Source organism: Triticum aestivum, chromosome 4B, assembly GCF_018294505.1.
Source record: "Triticum aestivum cultivar Chinese Spring chromosome 4B, IWGSC CS RefSeq v2.1, whole genome shotgun sequence".
In the NCBI taxonomy this organism is placed as follows: domain Eukaryota; kingdom Viridiplantae; phylum Streptophyta; class Magnoliopsida; order Poales; family Poaceae; genus Triticum; species Triticum aestivum.
In genome coordinates, this window is record NC_057804.1 from 274,717,570 (window position 1) to 274,735,114 (window position 17,545).

The window sequence follows — 17,545 nt, forward strand, 5'->3', positions numbered from 1 at the left end:
GATGGGCTACTCTCTCCGCTTCTTCTGGCTCTTCAGGAAGCTCCCCTGTTTGGAGGAATCGAATGGTATGTTGTGCCCATGCCGGAGCCTGGGGCTCGACGGCAAGGACTAAAGGCATCTCCTCCGCCATGGGAGCGACTGTCTCTATGGCCAGGGCTTGATGCCCTATCGGAGTCGGTTGCCCCACGGCAGGCTCAGTGTCCATGGAAACATCTTCGCTAGCGGCTCCTGGGAGCTCGATGGGAAAGTACTTGACGAGGCCTGACTTCCTCCGCTTGTTCTGCTCTGTTGATGGTTCAACGGATGGTTGAGTTAACCAGAGCGCAAAAGTACCAGGTTACACTGGTAGTTTGAGGGCAGAGCGCTTCGACAGGTGGTCGGAGATGTCGTTCTCTGCTCGGGGAACATGTTCCACCTGTATACCGTCAAAGCGCTCCTCCAGCTTCCTCACCTCATCCACGTAGGCTTCCATCAATGGGCTTTGATAATCTTTGTTGATTTGTCTGATGACAAGCTGTGAATCACCCCTGACGACGAGCTTCTTGACCGTGAGGTCTGCCGCGATCCTGAGACCGGCAAGAAATCCTTCGTATTCAATAGTTTTGTCCATCGACATCTCCCTGGGAAAGTCCATCTGGATCACATACTTGAGGTGCTCTCCGGTGGGTGCGACGAGCAGCACACCAGCACCGGCCCCTTGCAGCGAGAAAGCACTGTCAAAGTACATAACCCAATTGCGACTTGTTTCCTTGCCGGGAAGGGTGGTCTCCTGGACTTCTTCGTCAGGCGTCGAGGTCCACTCTGCAATGACCTCCACCTCGACTTGGCTCTGGATACTTGAAGTACTTTCAAACTTCAAACCAAAGCTTGACATCTCGAAGGCCCATTTGACAATCCTCCCCGTTGTATCTGGGTTATGCAGTATCCGTTGCAACGGGAGGCGGGTGACGAGGGTGATCTCGTGCACTTGGAAGTAATGACGCAGCTTCCTCGAGGCCATAAAGAGGCCGAAGAGCAATTTCTGCACACCGGAGTACCTTGACTTGTCCCCCTGCAAGAGGGAGCTGACAAAGTAGACCGGGTGCTACATCATCTTCTTCTTCTGCAGCACTTCACCTGGTTGCACAGGCCCTGTCCCGCCGACGTCAGACCCTGCTGAGGGCCTCGCCTTGCCGGGACCAGGCCCTACCTGGGGGAGCTCTGGTCCACCATCCGCCAGTCCTGCCATTGTCACTGCCTCCTCAACAACCTCCCTCTACGCCACTAGCGCGGCGCTGACCACTTGATCCATTGCCGCTAGATACAGTAGCAGCGGCTCTTGTGGTTTAGGCGCGACCAGTATCGGCGTGGAAGAGAGGTATTTCTTCAAACCCTGCAGCGCTGCTTCAGCCTCTGGGGTACACTCCATTGGGCCCGCCTTCTTCATGATCTTTAAAAAGGGGGAGGGCACGCTCAGCAGACTTGGAGATGAACCTGCTCATGGCCGCAACGCAGCCAGTGAGCCGACGCACATCTTTGATGCGCCTAGGTGCCTCAATAGGCTCGTACAAAAGGTGGTTTGTCGGGGGGCCCGGCAACCGCACCTTATTGGTAAAACTTGCGAAGATGCTTGATGTTCCACGAGTTGCTCAGTGGTATGGCATCTTCGGTCTCCAGGCGGACTGCGCCAGGCCTGGTGACTCGTATTACCCGATAAGGGCCTTCCCACTTCGGCGTCAATTCTTGGCCGATTAAACGCGCCAAAGAACAAGGTTGCCTTCCTCAAAGCTTCGGGCATGTACCTTGCGGCTATGGTAGCGGCGCAAGGCTTTCTTGTAGCGCGCTACTCTCACAGCCGCCCGAAGACGATCTTCCTTGAGGAGCATCGCGTCGTCTTTCCGCAATCGCTCTTGCCCAAGCTCGTCATAAGCGAGCACTCGAGGTGGCCCGTATATGAGTTCCATGGGGAGAACTGCTTCTGCCCCATATACCAGGGCAAAGGGTGTCTGGCCGGTGGCTCGATTTGCCGTTGTTCTGATCAACCAAAGAACCACAGGCAACTCATCAATCCAACGCCTTCCGCTCTTAAGCAGCCTGTCAAAGGTCTTTGTCCTCAGGCCCCGCAGTACTTCAGCATTTGCCCTCTTCGCCTGGCCGTTGCTCCGTGGGTGTGCCACGGAAGCGAAACAGACCTTGCTGCCGAGGTCTTCGATGTATTGCATCAAGGTGTGGCTTGTGAACTGCGTGCCTTTGTCGGTGATGGCCCTGTTTAGGACACCAAAACGGCAGACTAGCCCCTTGAAGAATTTGACGACCAACTGCGTTGTCACCTTCCTCACTGCTTCCACCTTCGGCCACTTTGTGAACTTGTCAATTGCAACGTACAAGTACTCAAAGCTCCCGACAGCGTGGGGGAAGGGGCCAAGTATGTCGAGCCCCCAGACCGAGAACGACCAGGGGAGAGGGATTGTTTGAAGGGTTTTGAGATGGTTGATGAAGCTTCTTCGAATGGAACTGACATGCTTCACACCTGGTGACTAGTGTCGTTGCATCCTAGAGGGCAGTGGGCCAGAAGAAGCCTTGCCGTAAAGCCTTGCCGACAAGGGCCCTCGACCCTATGTGGGAGCCACATATGCCTCCATGTATCTCTGCCACCAACTCCAGTCCTTCCTCCCGGGGGATGCACTTCAATTTCACTCTGTTTGTTCTTTTCCTGTATAGAACATTGTCAAAGAACTGGTACAGGGCAGACCGATGGGCTACTCTCTCCGCTTCTTCATGTTCTTCAGGAAGCTACCCTGTTTGGAGGAATCGAACGGTATGTTGTGCCCATGCCGGAGCTTGGGGCTCGACGGCAAGGACTAAAGGCATCTCCTCTGCCATGGGAGCGACTGTCTCTATGGCCAGGGCTTGACGCCCTGTCGGACTCAGTTGCCCCACGGTAGGCTCAGTGTCCATGGAAACATCTTCGCTAGTGGCTCCAGGGAGCTCGATGGGAAAGTACTTGCCAGGGCCTGACTTCCTCCGCTTGTTCTGCTCTGTTGATGGTTCAACAGATGGTTGAGTTAACCGAAGCACAAAAGTACCTGGTTACACAGGTAGTTTGAGGGCAGCGCACTTCAACAGGTGGTCGGTGGTGTCGTTCTCTGCTCGGGGAACATGTTCCACCTGTATACCATTAAGGGTCTCCTCCAGCTTCCCCACCTCATCCACGTAGGCTTCCATCAATGGGCTTTGATAATCTTTGTCTATTTGTCTGACGACATGCAATGAATCACCCCTGACGACGAGCTTCTTGACCCCGAGGTCTGCCATGATCCTGAGACCGGCAAGCAATCCCTCGTATTTAGTAGTGTTGTTCATCGACATCTCCCTGGGAAAGTGCATCTGGATCACATACTTGAGGTGCTCTCCGGTGGGTGCGACGAGCAGCACACCAGCACCGGCGCCTTGCAGTGAGAAAGCGTCAACAAAGTACATAACCCAGTTGCGACTTGTTTCCTTGCCAGGAAGGGTGGTCTCCTAGACTTCTTCGTCGGGCGTCGAGGTCCACTCTGCAATGAACTCTGCCAAGACTCGGCTCTGGATACTTGAAGTACTTTCAAACTTCAAACCAAAGCTTGACAGCTCCAAGGCCCATTCAAAAATCCTCCCCGTTGTATCTGGGTTATGCAGTATCCATTGCAATGGGAGGTGGGTGGCGACGGTGATGTGACGCCCCGAGACCGACGCTCCAGAAGACTTGCAGCTATTCCGAGTTTCGTCGTGTGTTTGTTTTGCTTGTTGCATTCATCATTGCAGCATTTGCATTGCATCATGTCATCATGCTACCCCTTTTTAAAAACTAACCTAAATAAATTGCATAGATCTTTGATCTATTTAAATCGAGGGAATTCAAATGGTGATTTCTCTTTATTGCATATATCCTCCCAATATTATTAGGGAGCTATAAAAATTATATTCCATTAATTTGGAATTTACCACAATACACGTGCATTTTAAATCCCTTGGCCTTTCCTTCTCCGAGTTTTGACTCTGTAACCTTGCCTATAATTCTTTTCCCTTTTATTGAGGCTCCTCCTTAAATCTCAACATTTTTTAACAAACCAAACCTAGTCCCAATTCAAACCCATTTGAATGATATTCAAATGAGTTTGAATTTAAATCTTGCATTCGTGCCTCTTTTCTATTTTTCTTCGATGAAGCTCATTTTTATGAGTCCAGGAAAAATATCATCCTCCTCAAGCTCCACCTCTAACCTCTTTTTCTTTTATTTCTCATCTCTATTTTATTTTTTTATTTTTTAGAGTGAGAGAGAGAGCCCAGCAGGCCATCTAGGCCCATCTGCAGCCCAACTCCTCCATGGCCCAAGGCCCAGCTCGCCCCAACTCTTAACCCTAGAGACCATCTCCCCTCGCTCCCTCATCTCGTTCCCCCTCCACCGCCACCCACACGCACGCACGCAGAGGGCAGCGCTCGTGCCCGTTCCTCTCACCAGCCACCGACCGGATTCGTCCGTTTTCGTGATTCCCGGTGCTACCGGAGCCCCAAGGCCCTTGTACCAAGTCCGTCGCCGCACCATCTTCAAGCCATCGGGCGCCGGGTTCCCTGCCTGACCCGCTCGTTCTCTGCACGAGGGAGACGCAACGCCAGCGCCTCTTCTGCCTCCCCTGCATCACGCCTCGTCGCCGGGAGCTCGTCCCCAGTTCTCGCCAAGCCATCGCCGTCCCTTCTCTAGTGCCCTGTCCCCGTCGGATTTGCTCAAGCTGGCCACCCTTGTGCCTCAAGACTCTACCGCTGGAGCCCCGCAGGCACGCGCCATCACCTCCTCTGCATCGAGCAGGAGGACGACGAGCAGTGCCTTCTCTACGCCCGAGTTTCCCCTGACCTACGGCCGCCATCCTCGATAGTGCCAAGTCCCTTGTCGCGCCGCCCTTCGCCAAGTCCTGCTTGTCGATGCTCCTTGACTCCGTCCTTCCCGTGTGGAACCCGCCTCACCAAGCCCCTGCATCGTGTCGCTGTTTCCTGTCCTTCAACCTGCGTCGCCTCTACCAGCCCTGTATTGTTGCTTGCATCCGCCAAGCTCCTCTGCCCCGTTTCGCCTCGGCCTCGACCGAGAAGGACGAGCAGGGTTGCTGCCTGCTCGATCCGCTTGCACGCGCGCCTCGCGCGTTGACCGCGACCAGCTCCATGACCAAGTGAGCACGCTCCTGATCCCGATGCCCAAAACCGCCCAAGTTGTCGCCTCTACGCACCATGCCATGTTACCATGGACACATGCACCCCCGGATCGGAATCTCAAGAACCAGGTACACCACCGACAAGACCCGGACTCCGAACACCAAGTACAACTACGAACCCGAAGACCTCGGATACATCAAGTTCCTCTACAACCTGTGTACAACTACCGTCGCCAAGACCGGACCGACAAGTACCTCGACAATGTGTGTACCACTATCGTCGACCCTCGAAGACTCCGTGGACGTCAAGTTCCTCGTCGTGACCCCGAACATCTACGAAACATGAATCCACTACCGTCAGCGTGTACCACTACTTCCACTAATGTTGCAAGAACTTCTACTTCCATCTACTCCGCATTGAAGTCGTTCCGCCCCGAAAATGCACGCTTCGAAGGTATAACCACCGAGACGACTTCCGAATGCATGTGTGTGTGAGATGCACCCTATGTTTGCACCGTGTCCGAGTTGTCATTGCACGTCCCTCCTCATTTGCCATGCCGTTGACCCGTGGGAACCCGGTTACCGGGATCACCCCACCATCCTTACATGACTCGCTCACGTGTCACGTCCTTTTGCACCGGTATCTCCATGAGCTACCGGAACCGATATGTTTCCGTGGCATCTTTTTCGGATTCGTTGCCGTGGCACCCCTTTTGTTCCGCCATGGTGACCAAATACTTCATAACATACTCATGTCAACATTTTCATTAAATTGCATATAACTTGTATATGTCATCCGCATCATGATAATAACATTTAAATGCTTAAAATTTGTTGTTGCTTTAAATTGCTAAATGACATGTGGGGATTTTCCGGAATTGTTGTTTGTTGTTCCAGCCTCATTTAAACTTGCCTATATAGGTAGTTTCCATATGCTTCACCACTTCCAATGTTTAACAACATTTAATATTGTTGAGTAGCTTAAATGAGAGCGAACTAAATAATCCGAATGTGGTGTTTCGTCAATATGCAATTCATTGCATATTGATCCCCACTTAATTTGTAGTATTGTTTGTGCACTCTGCCATGCCATGCCTCATTAAACCGGACATGCATCATACTTGTTTGTGCATCATGCCATGTTTATGTGATGGTTGTTTACCATGTTGTTTGCTTCTTTCCGGTTGCACTTCTCCTTCATAGTTCCGGTAACGTTGCGTTTGTGAGGATTCGTTCGACTACATTGGTTTGCCTACTTCATGGAATCATTCTTCTTCCTTGCGGGATTTCAGGAAAGATGACCACTACCCTCGATATCACTTCTATCTTTGCTTGCTAGTTGCTTCGTTCTGTCGCTATGCTGCGCTACCTATCACCTGTTTACCATGCCTCCCATATTGCCATGTCAAGCATCTAACCCACCTTCCTAGCAAACCGTTGTTTGGCTAGGTTACATCTTTTGCTCAGCCCCTCTTATAGCGTTGTTAGTTGCAGGTGAAGTTGAAGATTTCTCCATATTGGAACATGATGATTTTGGGATATCACAATATCTCTTATTTAATTAATGCATCTATATACTTGGTAAAGGGTGGAAGACTCGGCCTTATGCCTAGTGTTTTGTTCCACTCTTGCCGCCTTAGTTTCCTTCATACCGGTGTTATGTTCCTTGATTTTGTGTTCCTCACATGGCCGGGTTTATGGGAACCCCTTGACAGTTCGCCTTGAATAAAACTCCTCCAGCAAGGCCCAACATTGGTTTTCCATTTGCCTAACAACCTATAACCCTCCCTTGGGGTCTGCAACCTCGAGGGTCATCTTTATTTTAACCCCCCCGGGCGAGTGCTTCTCTAAGTGTTGTTACGAACTAGAGCCACTTGCAGCGCCACCTCAGGGAAACTTGAGGGATGGTTTTAGTTGTACGTAGTGTTCATCCGGTGTGCCTTGAGAACGAGATATGTGCAGCTCTTATCTGGATTTGTTGGCACAGTCGCGCGGTCTTGCTGGTCTTGGTTTACCATTGTCGAAATGTCTTGTAACCGGGATTCCGAGACTGATCGGGTCTTCCCGGGAGAAGGAATATCCTTCGCTGATCGTGAGAGCTTGTGATGGCCTAAGTTGGGACAGCCCTGCAGGGTTTAAACTTTCGAGAGGCGTGCCCGCGGTTATGTGGCAGATGGGAATTTGTTAATATTTGGTTGTAGAGAACTTGACACTTGACTTAATTAAAATGCATCTACCGCATGTGTAGCCGTGATGGTCTCTTTTCGGCGGAGTCCGGGAAGTGAACACAGTCTTTATGTTATGATTGTGCGTAAGTAGTTTCAGGATCACTTCTTGATCACTTATAGCTTCTCGACCGTTCCATTGCTTCTCTTCTCTCTCTTTTTTGCGTATGTTAGCCACCATATTTGCTTAGTTCTTGCTGCAACTACACCTCATTAACACTTCCTACCCATAAGCTTAAATAGTCTTGATCTCGCGGGTTTTGAGATTGCTGAGTCCTTGTGACTCACAAGATACTACCAAAACAGTTATGGGTGCCGATGATACCAGTGCACGTGATGCAACCGAGCTCAGATGGGAGCTCAACAAAGATCTTGGTCGTTGCTATGTGTCTTTTCCGGTTGATCAGTAGTGGAGCCCAGTTGGGACGATCGGCGATCTAGCAGTTGGGTTATGTACTTTTCTTTTGGCTTCGTCCGTAGTCGGACTATGTGTGTGCTCTCAATATTGTATGAATTATATGTTCATTGTGTGAAGTGGCGATTGTAAGCCAACTCTTTATCCCATTCTTGTTCATTACATGGGATTGTGTGAAGATGACCCTTCTTGCGACAAAACCACCATGCGGTTATGCCTCTAAGTCGTGCCTCGACACGTGGGAGATATAGCCGCATCATGGGTGTTACAAGTTGGTAATCATAGCCATCCCCGACTTAGGAGCCCCCTCCTTGATCGAACCGGGTCGTTGTTCAGTCTAGAACAAAATGTTTTGAGTCTTAGGATTATATATATCAGAGAGTAGGATTCTTTTTACTCCACAATCCGTTTGTCGCTCTGGTGAGGTCTCCTGACGTAGATGTTTTATCTTTCCTCTCCTCAAATTTCACAAATTTTTTTAGGATCACACGGGTTTCTTGGGATCGTTCCGATATTCTTGTGACGAGAACATTGTTCTTGGTGCCTCTTGACATTTCGGGGTTGTGGTAGTGTCTCGGGGAGTTGAGCTCCAAGGTGTTGTCATCACAATTTTATCATTGCAGTTCTGGAATACCTGAGTTTTGCCGACATCGAAAATCTCTTTTATGCACTTGTTGGTGAGATAACCTCGATGCCACCCAGTACTGGGGAGTTCGAGAGTATTGCCATAGCTCGTATAACGGATTCTTTTCGAAGGTTGAGGTACACGATTTCCGAAGGTTTCTGGGTTATGTGTTGACGGATGGATACAGCTGGATGTTGGGATTGTTAGTTTTGGGTGAGATATATATTGCTTCCCCTGTATGCCCAACACCAGATTGCATAACCAGAAAGTTTTGGGCGTTTTATAGGTGGGAATTCAAGTAGCTCCTAGAATATCTTTCCAACAGATGCATGATATGGGATTGGGTAAATCTCTATCATATATATTTGTTTCGGCTTATTCTGCATGCCAAATCCTTTGTTTTGTCTTATTTGTGGTATTCGAGTTGCTTTGAAGTCAAATGTTGAATCCATACCTTTCATAAATGGTGTTCTCATATTGCTATGTGAATATTAATCCTTCTTGATCATCGAGGTCGTCATGTTAATTCTTTTCCAACCAGCATGCTTCTCTTCAAGTGGATCTGATCATTTCAACATCCGCAAGATCATTTCTAAGTTTTCTCAACGGTGTTTCTTCCATCCGTCCCAAGTTGCCTTTGTTTTTTCCCCGCCCTCCCACCCTTTTCTTTAAGCACTCAGATTTCTTAATTGGGTATCCATTTTATTGATGGGAAGTCTCTCCATTCTTTTCCATCAATGTTCTTATTCGGTGATTCTCAGGAAGATACTAACGGAGCTTCAAGTTTATTATTCTTCGTTCTCTTTTCTTCTCTGGTGGATTCAATTCAAGCTTTCTTGATCATATCTTTTCCTCGTTTCAAATGTTTCCCACGCCGGTGCACTTCTTAATCACTCACCTCTTGCTATTCATTTGTTCCGGAGTGTGGAAGACATCTTAGAAGAATCATGTTTCCATTCTTAATCCATTCGAGTTATTTTGAGGTTTTTCTCTCATTCAAGATATTCAATTCTACAGGTGCAATATCTATTTCAATCAATCCTTCAACGATGTTTCTTTTGAGTGGGCCCTAACCCACATGTCTTTTCCCAGGATCTTTCCCGACTCTTCTAATTTTCCGGAGCCATTCTCAAATTCATTTCAAAGATTGACGTAAGAATGAATTTTCATCAGCCAGATATCTTCTTCAAGTCCGCTTTCAAATTCTTTTGATCATTTGTTCAACCTTTCTATTCTTCATCCCGGAGTGTCTCAAAAATTCATGGTGGTGTTTCTCATCGTCATTCTCGGATTTTGAAGACCGGAGAAGAGTTCCTCTTAAATCCTTACCCATTTTTCCAAAGATGCGTAGTTCAAGCTTGATGCCATCGTCTCGTAATTGTTTTCGGTGGTCAGAATTCTTTTCACCCATTCGGAGCATTTCATGAGTAGTTTCCATTACTTTCCTCCGAAGGCCATCATGTCATAATTCTTCATTCTCAGCATGTAGCTATCATTCTCCAAATCTTACCGGTGCATCGTTCAAATACCCTCTAATCAGTTCATGATCTCTTCGTTCTCATGTATCTAAATCCCTTCAAGTATCTTCATTCGTTTTCCAATTCTTCCTGGTGAATTGTGTCTTTTTATACTTTCATTTTCAATTCTTACGATGGTTCTTTCAACATTTCTCTTCCGTTGTTATCATATCAATTAATTCGTTCTTTCAGTATCCTACCGGCGGTTTGTTCAAGTTATTCCCAAGTTTGCGCTATATCTCTCTTAATCATTTCTATGGGAATAAGTAGTATGCCAAATCCATTGCTTGTCATCAATTTAATTTGATGAAAGATAAGTATACAATAAATCTTATTCTTATTTCCTTGAGGCGATTCAATTCTTTTCTTCGGGAGATTGTTCATGATGAAGTAATTCTTGGTTCTATTGTTTCATCTTTTCCGGAGTTCCAAGTTTTCCGCATTATCTCGTCGCGAAGCTCCATCTAAATCATCGCAAGGCTTCACCTTGCGTTATCAACCTTCGTTTCGTTTGATCATTCTTTTATTACCGGAGTTCTTCATGGAGACTCTACATGGTGGGTCGTCAAGGATTCTTTTCATTCTTCAATTGTTCTTCAAGATTTCTCCCGAAGTTATGATCCGCCAAGCTATACTCAAAATTAAACATGGTGCTCAACACATGATTTGTTTTGAGGTGTTCAAGCATTCTTCATCTTGCATTCCAAAGTGCAATTCTCCTACCTTATCTTTTGAGATGGTGTTATATCATTCTTGACAAATTCGGTTCATGTTTCATGATTCACATGGTGTCGAGAATGAGGTATTTTAAACCCATCAATCTCTTTGTTGGAGTTATCTTGTGTCATATTTCACCTAAAGCCTTCCCTAAGGAATGTTGTTATTTGTGGTGCTTATCAATGGTCCAATTTTCTCCTTCTCATCTCGGTGAAGAAGTTTTTCATCTCTTTGGTGCTCTCAATCAAATCAATGGTTTCCATTAGTGGCCGGTTGTCACCTAATACTCTTGAGATGTTTTCCATAAGCCCACTACAAGCTTATTCGTTTCATTGTTGGTTCTCCAACGACTCCGTTATAACCTTCTTGGAAGGGTGCTTTCCAAGATCACTTGTGGCAGAAGTTGGCATTTTCTTCTCCATCCTTCTATTCCAATGATCTATCTTCTATTATTTCTTCCGGAGGCATTGTGATGTTGCTCTCTTCACCCATCACCTCATTTTGTCAAGATCGTGTTATTTTCTTGCTTATCCATTTATCCGAAGTGTTGTGTCATCTCTTCAAGTTCTTTTCATCTTATCAAGTCTTGCATCTCTTTTCAACCAGAGTGAGGTCCGAATTTGATCGTCCTTGTTCCTTGTTTATCTCTTTTCAACCGGAGTGGTTTCAATTCTATCTTTTCCATTAAACTATTGATTAATGTCTTTGCAACCTTGAATTTCTCATAATGTTCCTTGTTCCTCTTTTCTAACATAGTGTTTGTAATCTCGTTCATCTATGTTGTATTCTATCTTTGAAGTTGTTCAACCCACCAAGGTTTGTTAGTTTTTCTCGTTTGTCACAGAAGCAACTTTGTTTTACCTCTTCCTTTTCCGCTTCTCCCCGGTGCCATCCCTAGGATCTCGGGTTGAGATCCTCTGTTAATGTGGGAGAGTTGTGACACCCCGAGACCGACACTCCAGAAGACTTCCAGCTATTCCAAGTTTCGCCGTGTGTTTGTTTTGCTTTTTTCATTCATCATTGCATCATTTGCATTGCATTATGTCATCATGCGACCCCTTTTTAAAAACTCACCTAAATAAATTGCATAGATCTTTGATCTATTTAAATCGAGGGAATTCAAATGGTGATTTTCCTTTATAACATATATCCTCCCAATATTATTATGGAGCTATAAAAATTATATTCCATTAATTTGGAATTTACCACAATACACGTGCATGTTAAATCCCTTGGCCTTTCCTTCTTCGAGTTTTGACTTTGTAACCTTTCCTATAATTCTTTTCCCTTTTATTGAGGCTCCTCCTTAAATCTCAACATTTTTTACCACACCAAACCTAGTCCCAATTCAAACCCATTTGAATGATATTCAAATGAGTTTGAATTTAAATCTTGCATTCGTGCCTCTTTTCTATTTCTCTCGGATCAAGCTCATTTTTATGAGTCCGGGAAAAATACCCTCCTGCTCAAGCTCCACCTCTAACCTCTTTTTCTTTTCTTTCTCATCTCTGTTTTATTTTTTTATTTTTTGGAGTGAGAGAGAGCCCAGCAGGCCATCTAGGCCCATCCGCAGCCCAGCTCCTCCATGGCCCAAGGCCCAGCTCGCCCCAACTCTTAACCCTAACGAGCATCTCCCCTCGTTCCTTCATCTCGTTCCCCCTCCGCTGCAACCCAAACGCACGCTCGTAGAGGGCAGCACTTGTGCCCGTTCCTCTCACCAGCCACCAACCGGATTCGTCCATTTTCGCCATTCCCGGTGCTACCGGATCCCCAAGGCCCTTGTACCAAGTCCGTCGCCGCGCCATCTTCAAGCCATCGGGAGCCGGGTTCCCTGCCTGGCACGCTCGTCCTCTGAACATGGGAGATGCAACACCAGTGCCTCGTCTGCCTCCCCTGCATCACGCCTCGTCGCCGGGAGCTCGTCCCCAAGTCTTGCCAAGCCATCGCCCTCCCTTCTCCGGTGCCCCGTCCCCGTCGGATTGGCTCTAGATCTCCACCCCTGCGCCTCAAGACTCTCCCGCCAGAGCCCCGCAGGCCCACGCTGTCACCTCCTCTGCATCGAGCGGGAGGACGACGAGCAGTGCCTTCTCTGCGCCCGAGTTTCCCCTAACCTGAGGCCGTCGTCCTTGACAGCGCCAAGTCCCTTGTCGCGCCGCCCTTCACCAAATCCCGCTCGCCGATGCTCCTTGACTCCGTCCTTCCCGCACGGAACCTGCCTCACCAAGCCCCTGCATCACGCCACTGTTTCCTCTCCTTCAACCCGCGTCGCCTATGCCAGCTCTGTGCTGTTGCTTGCATCTGCCAAGCTCCTCTGCCCCATTTTGCCTCAGCCTTGACCGAGGAGGACGAGCAGGGTTGCTGCGTGCTTGATCCCCCTACACGCGCGCCTCATGTGTTGACCGCGACCAGCTCCATGCCTGAGCGAGCACGCTCCTGATCCCGATGCCCAGCACCGCCCAAGTTGTCACCTGTACGCACCATGCAGTGTTACCGTGGACGCATGCAACCCCGAATCGGAACCTCAAGCACCAAGTACACCACCGACAAGACCCAGACTCCGAACACCAAGTACAACTACGAACCCGAAGACCTCGGATGCATCAAGTTCCTCTATGACCTGTGTACAACTACCATCGCCAAGACCAGACCGACAAGTACCTCGACAACGTGTGTACCACTACTGTCGACCCTCGAAGAGTTGGTGGACGTCAAGTTCCTCGCCGTGACCCCAAACATCTACGAAATGTGAATCCACTACTGTCGGCGTTTACCACTACTTCCACTACCGTTGCGAGAATGTCTACTTCAATCTACTCCGCATTGAACTCGTTCCGCCCCGAAAACGCATGCTTCGAAGGTATACCCGCCGAGACGACCGCCGAATGCATGTGTGTGTGAGATGCACCCTATGTTTGCACCGTGTCCGTGTTGTCATTGCACGTCCCTCCTCGTTTGCCATGCCGTCGATCCATGGGAACCCGGTAACCGAGATCACCCCACCATCCTTACATGACTCGCTCACGTGTCACGTCCTTTTGCACCGGTATCTCCATGAGCTACCGGAACCGATATGTTGCCATGGCATCATTTTCGGATTCGTTGCTCTGGCACCCCTTTTGTTCCGCCATGGTAACCAAATACTTCATAACATGCTCATGTCAACATTTTCATAAAATTGCATATAACTTGTATATGTCATCCGCATCATGATAACAACATTTAAATGCTTAAAATTTGTTGTTGCTTTAAATTGCTAAATGACATGTGGGGATTTTCCGGAATTGTTGTTTGTTGTTTTGGCCTCATTTAAACTGGCCTAGATAGGTAGTTTCCATATGTTTCACCCCTGCCCATGTTTAACAACATTTAATATTGTTGAGTAGCTTAAATGAGAGCGAACTAAATAATCCGAATGTGGTGTTTCGTTATTATGAAACTCGTTGCGTATTGAGCTCCACTTAATTTGTAGTATTGTTTGTGCACTTTGCCATGCCATGGCTCATTAAACCGGGCATGCATCATACTTGTTTGTGCATCATGCCATGTTTATGTGATGGTTGTTTACCATGTTGTTTGCACCTTTCGGGTTGCGCTTCTCTTTAATAGTTCCGGTAATGTTGCGTTCGTGAGGATTCGTTTGACTATGTTGGTTTGCCTACTTCATGGACTCGTTCTTCTTCCTTGCGGGATTTCAGGCAAGATGACCATTACCCTCGATATCACTTCTATCTTTGTTTTCTAGTTGCTTCGTTCTATCGCTATGCTACGCTACCTATCACTTGTGTACCATGCCTCCCATATTTCCATGTCAAGCCTCTAACCCACCTTCCTAGCAAACTGTTGTTTGGCTAAGTTACCGCTTTTGCTCAGCCCCTCTTATAGCGTTGTTAGTTGCAGGTGAAGTTGAAGATTGCTCCATTTTGGAACATGATGATTTTGGGATATCACAATATCTCTTATTTAATTAATCCATCTATATACTTGGTAAAGGGTGGAAGGCTCGGCCTTATGCCTGGTGTTTTGTTCCACTCTTGCCGCCTTAGTTTCCTCATACAGGTGTTATGTTCCTTGATTTCGTGTTCCTCATGCGGTCGGGTTTATGGGAACCCCTTGACAGTTCGCCTTGAATAAAACTCCTCCAGCAAGTCCCAACATTGGTTTTCTATTTACCTAACAACCTATAACCCTCCCTTGGGGTCTACAACCTCGAGGTCATCTTTATTTTAACCCCCCCGGGCCAGTGCTTCTCAAAGTGTTGGTCTAAACTAGAGCCACTTGTAGCGCCACCTCGGGGAAACTTGAGGGTTGGTTTTAGCTGTACGTAGTGTTCATCCGGTGTGCCCTGAGAACGAGATATGTGAAGCTCCTATCAGGATATGTCGGCACAGTCGTGCAGTCTTGCTGGTCTTGTTTTACCATTGTCGAAATGTCTTGTAACAAGGATTCTGAGACTAATCGGGTCTTCCTGGGAGAAGGAATATCCTTCGCTGATCATGAGAGCTTGTGATGGGCTAAGTTGGGACACCCCTGCAGGGTTTAAACTTTCGAGAGCCGTGCCCGCGGTTATGTGGCAGATGGGAATTTGTTAATATCAGGTTGTAGAGAACTTGACACTTGACTTAATTAAAATGCATCTACGGCGTGTGTAGCAGTCATGGTCCGGGAAGTGAACATGGTCTTTATATTATGATTGTGCGTAAGTAGTTTCAGGATCACTTCTTGATAACTTCTAGCTTCTCGACCGTTCCATTGCTTCTCTTCTCGCTCTTATTTGCGTATGTTCGACACCATATTTGCTTAGTGCTTGCTGCAACTCCACCTCATTACCAGTTCCTACCCTTAAGCTTAAATAGTCTTGATCTCGTGGGTTTTGAGATTGCCGAGTCCTCGTGACTCACAAGATACTACCAAAACAGTTATAGGTGCCGATGATACCAGTGCAGGTGATGCAACCGAGCTCAGGTAGGAGCTCAACAAAGATCTTGGTCATTGCTATGTTTCTTTTCCGGTTGATCAGTAGTGGAGCCCAGTTGGGACGATCAGGGAACTAGCACTTGGGTTATCTTCTTTTCTTTTGGCTTCGTCCGTAGTCGGACTATTTGTGTGCTCTGAATGATGTATGAAATATATGTTCATTGTGTGAAGTGGCGATTGTAACCCAACTCTTTATCCCATTCTTGTTCATTACATGGGATTGTGTGAAGATGACCCTTCTTGCAACAAAACCACCATGCGGTTATGCCTCTAAGTCATGCCATGACACGTGGGAGATATAGCCGCATCGAGGGTGTTACAGGTGATCTCGTGCACTTGGAAGTAATGATGCAGCTTCCTCGAGGCAATAAGGAGGCCGAAGAGCAATTTCTGCACACCGGAGTACCTTGACCTATCCCCCTGCAAGAGGGAGCTGACAAAGTAGACCGGGTGCTGCATCATCTTCTTCTTCTGCAGCACTTCACTTGGTTGCACAGGCCCTATCCCGCTGGCGTCAGACCCCGCCGGGGGCCTCGCCTTGCCGGGACCAGGCCCTGTCGGGGGGAGCTGTGGCCCACCATCTGCTAGTCCTCCCGTTTCCACTACCTCCTCACCAACCTCCGTCTGCGCCACTAGCGCGGCGCTGACCACTTGATCCATTGCTGCTAGATACAGCAGCAGCGGCTCTTGCGGTTTAGGCGCGACCAGTATCGGCGTGGAAGAGAGGTATTTCTTCAAATCCTGTAGTGCTGCTTCTGCCTTTGGGGTCCACTCCATTGGGCCCGCCTTCTTCATGATCTTGAAAAAAGGGAGGGCATGCTCAGCAGACATGGAGATGAACCTGCTCATGGCCGCAATGCAGCCAGTTAGCCGACGCACATCTTGGATCCGCCTAGGAGCCTCAATATGCTCAATGGCCTTGATCTTGTCTGGATTCACCTCAATCCCATGCTTTGACACAAAGAACCCGAGAAGCATGCCGAATGGGACGCCGAAGACACACTTCCTAGGGTTCAGCTTGAGGTTGATCTTGCGCAAATTTGCAAATGTCTCTTCCAAATCTTGCACAAGTGTTACCTTGTCCTTGGTTTTGACCACTATGTCATCCAGATAAACTTCCATATTTCTATGTAGTTGGGGCTCCAAACCAATTTGGACTGCTCTCGCAAAGGTCGAGCTAGCACTCTTCAATCCGAAAGGCATCCGTAAAAAGCAATACGTACCACATGGGGTGATGAATGTTGTGTTCTCCTCATCTTCTCCCGTCATGAAACTCTGATGGTACCCTGAGTAGGCGTCAAGGAAGGACAACAGGTCACACCCGGCCGTGGAGTCAACAATATGGTCGATGCGCAGCAACGGGAAGGGGTCTTTGAACATGCCTTATTGATGTCTGTGTAATCAATACACAGCCTCCACTTCCCATTTGCCTTGTGCACTACCACCGGATTGGCCAACCACTGCAGATGGAGTACTCATCTCACCAAGCCTGCCGCTTCTAGCTTTCTAATCTCTTCTGTGATGAACTCTTGCATTTCCAAAGCTTGCTTCCCGACCTTCTGCTTGACGGGCCTCACATGAGGACAGACAGCAAGATGGTGCTCAATCACCTCGCTGGGAATGCCGGGGATGTCGGATGCTTGCCATGTGAACACATTAACATTCGCCCACAGGAAAGTGAGGAACTCGCCTTCCTATTTGCTATCGAGGGTGGAACTTATAGTAAAAGGTCCTACCGTGCCATTCTCCTTGCCGGACACCTTCTTGGTCTCTAGTGGTCCAGCTCTGGATTTCTTGCTCTTGCCGGTGGAGCTCGCTGGCACGTCCTCGATGGGAGCACATCATTCCAAAGATGTGCGATTCCCAGAGTGGGTGCGAGAGGTCTCGCCGGTCTTCTTCCCTCCCGGGGCTTC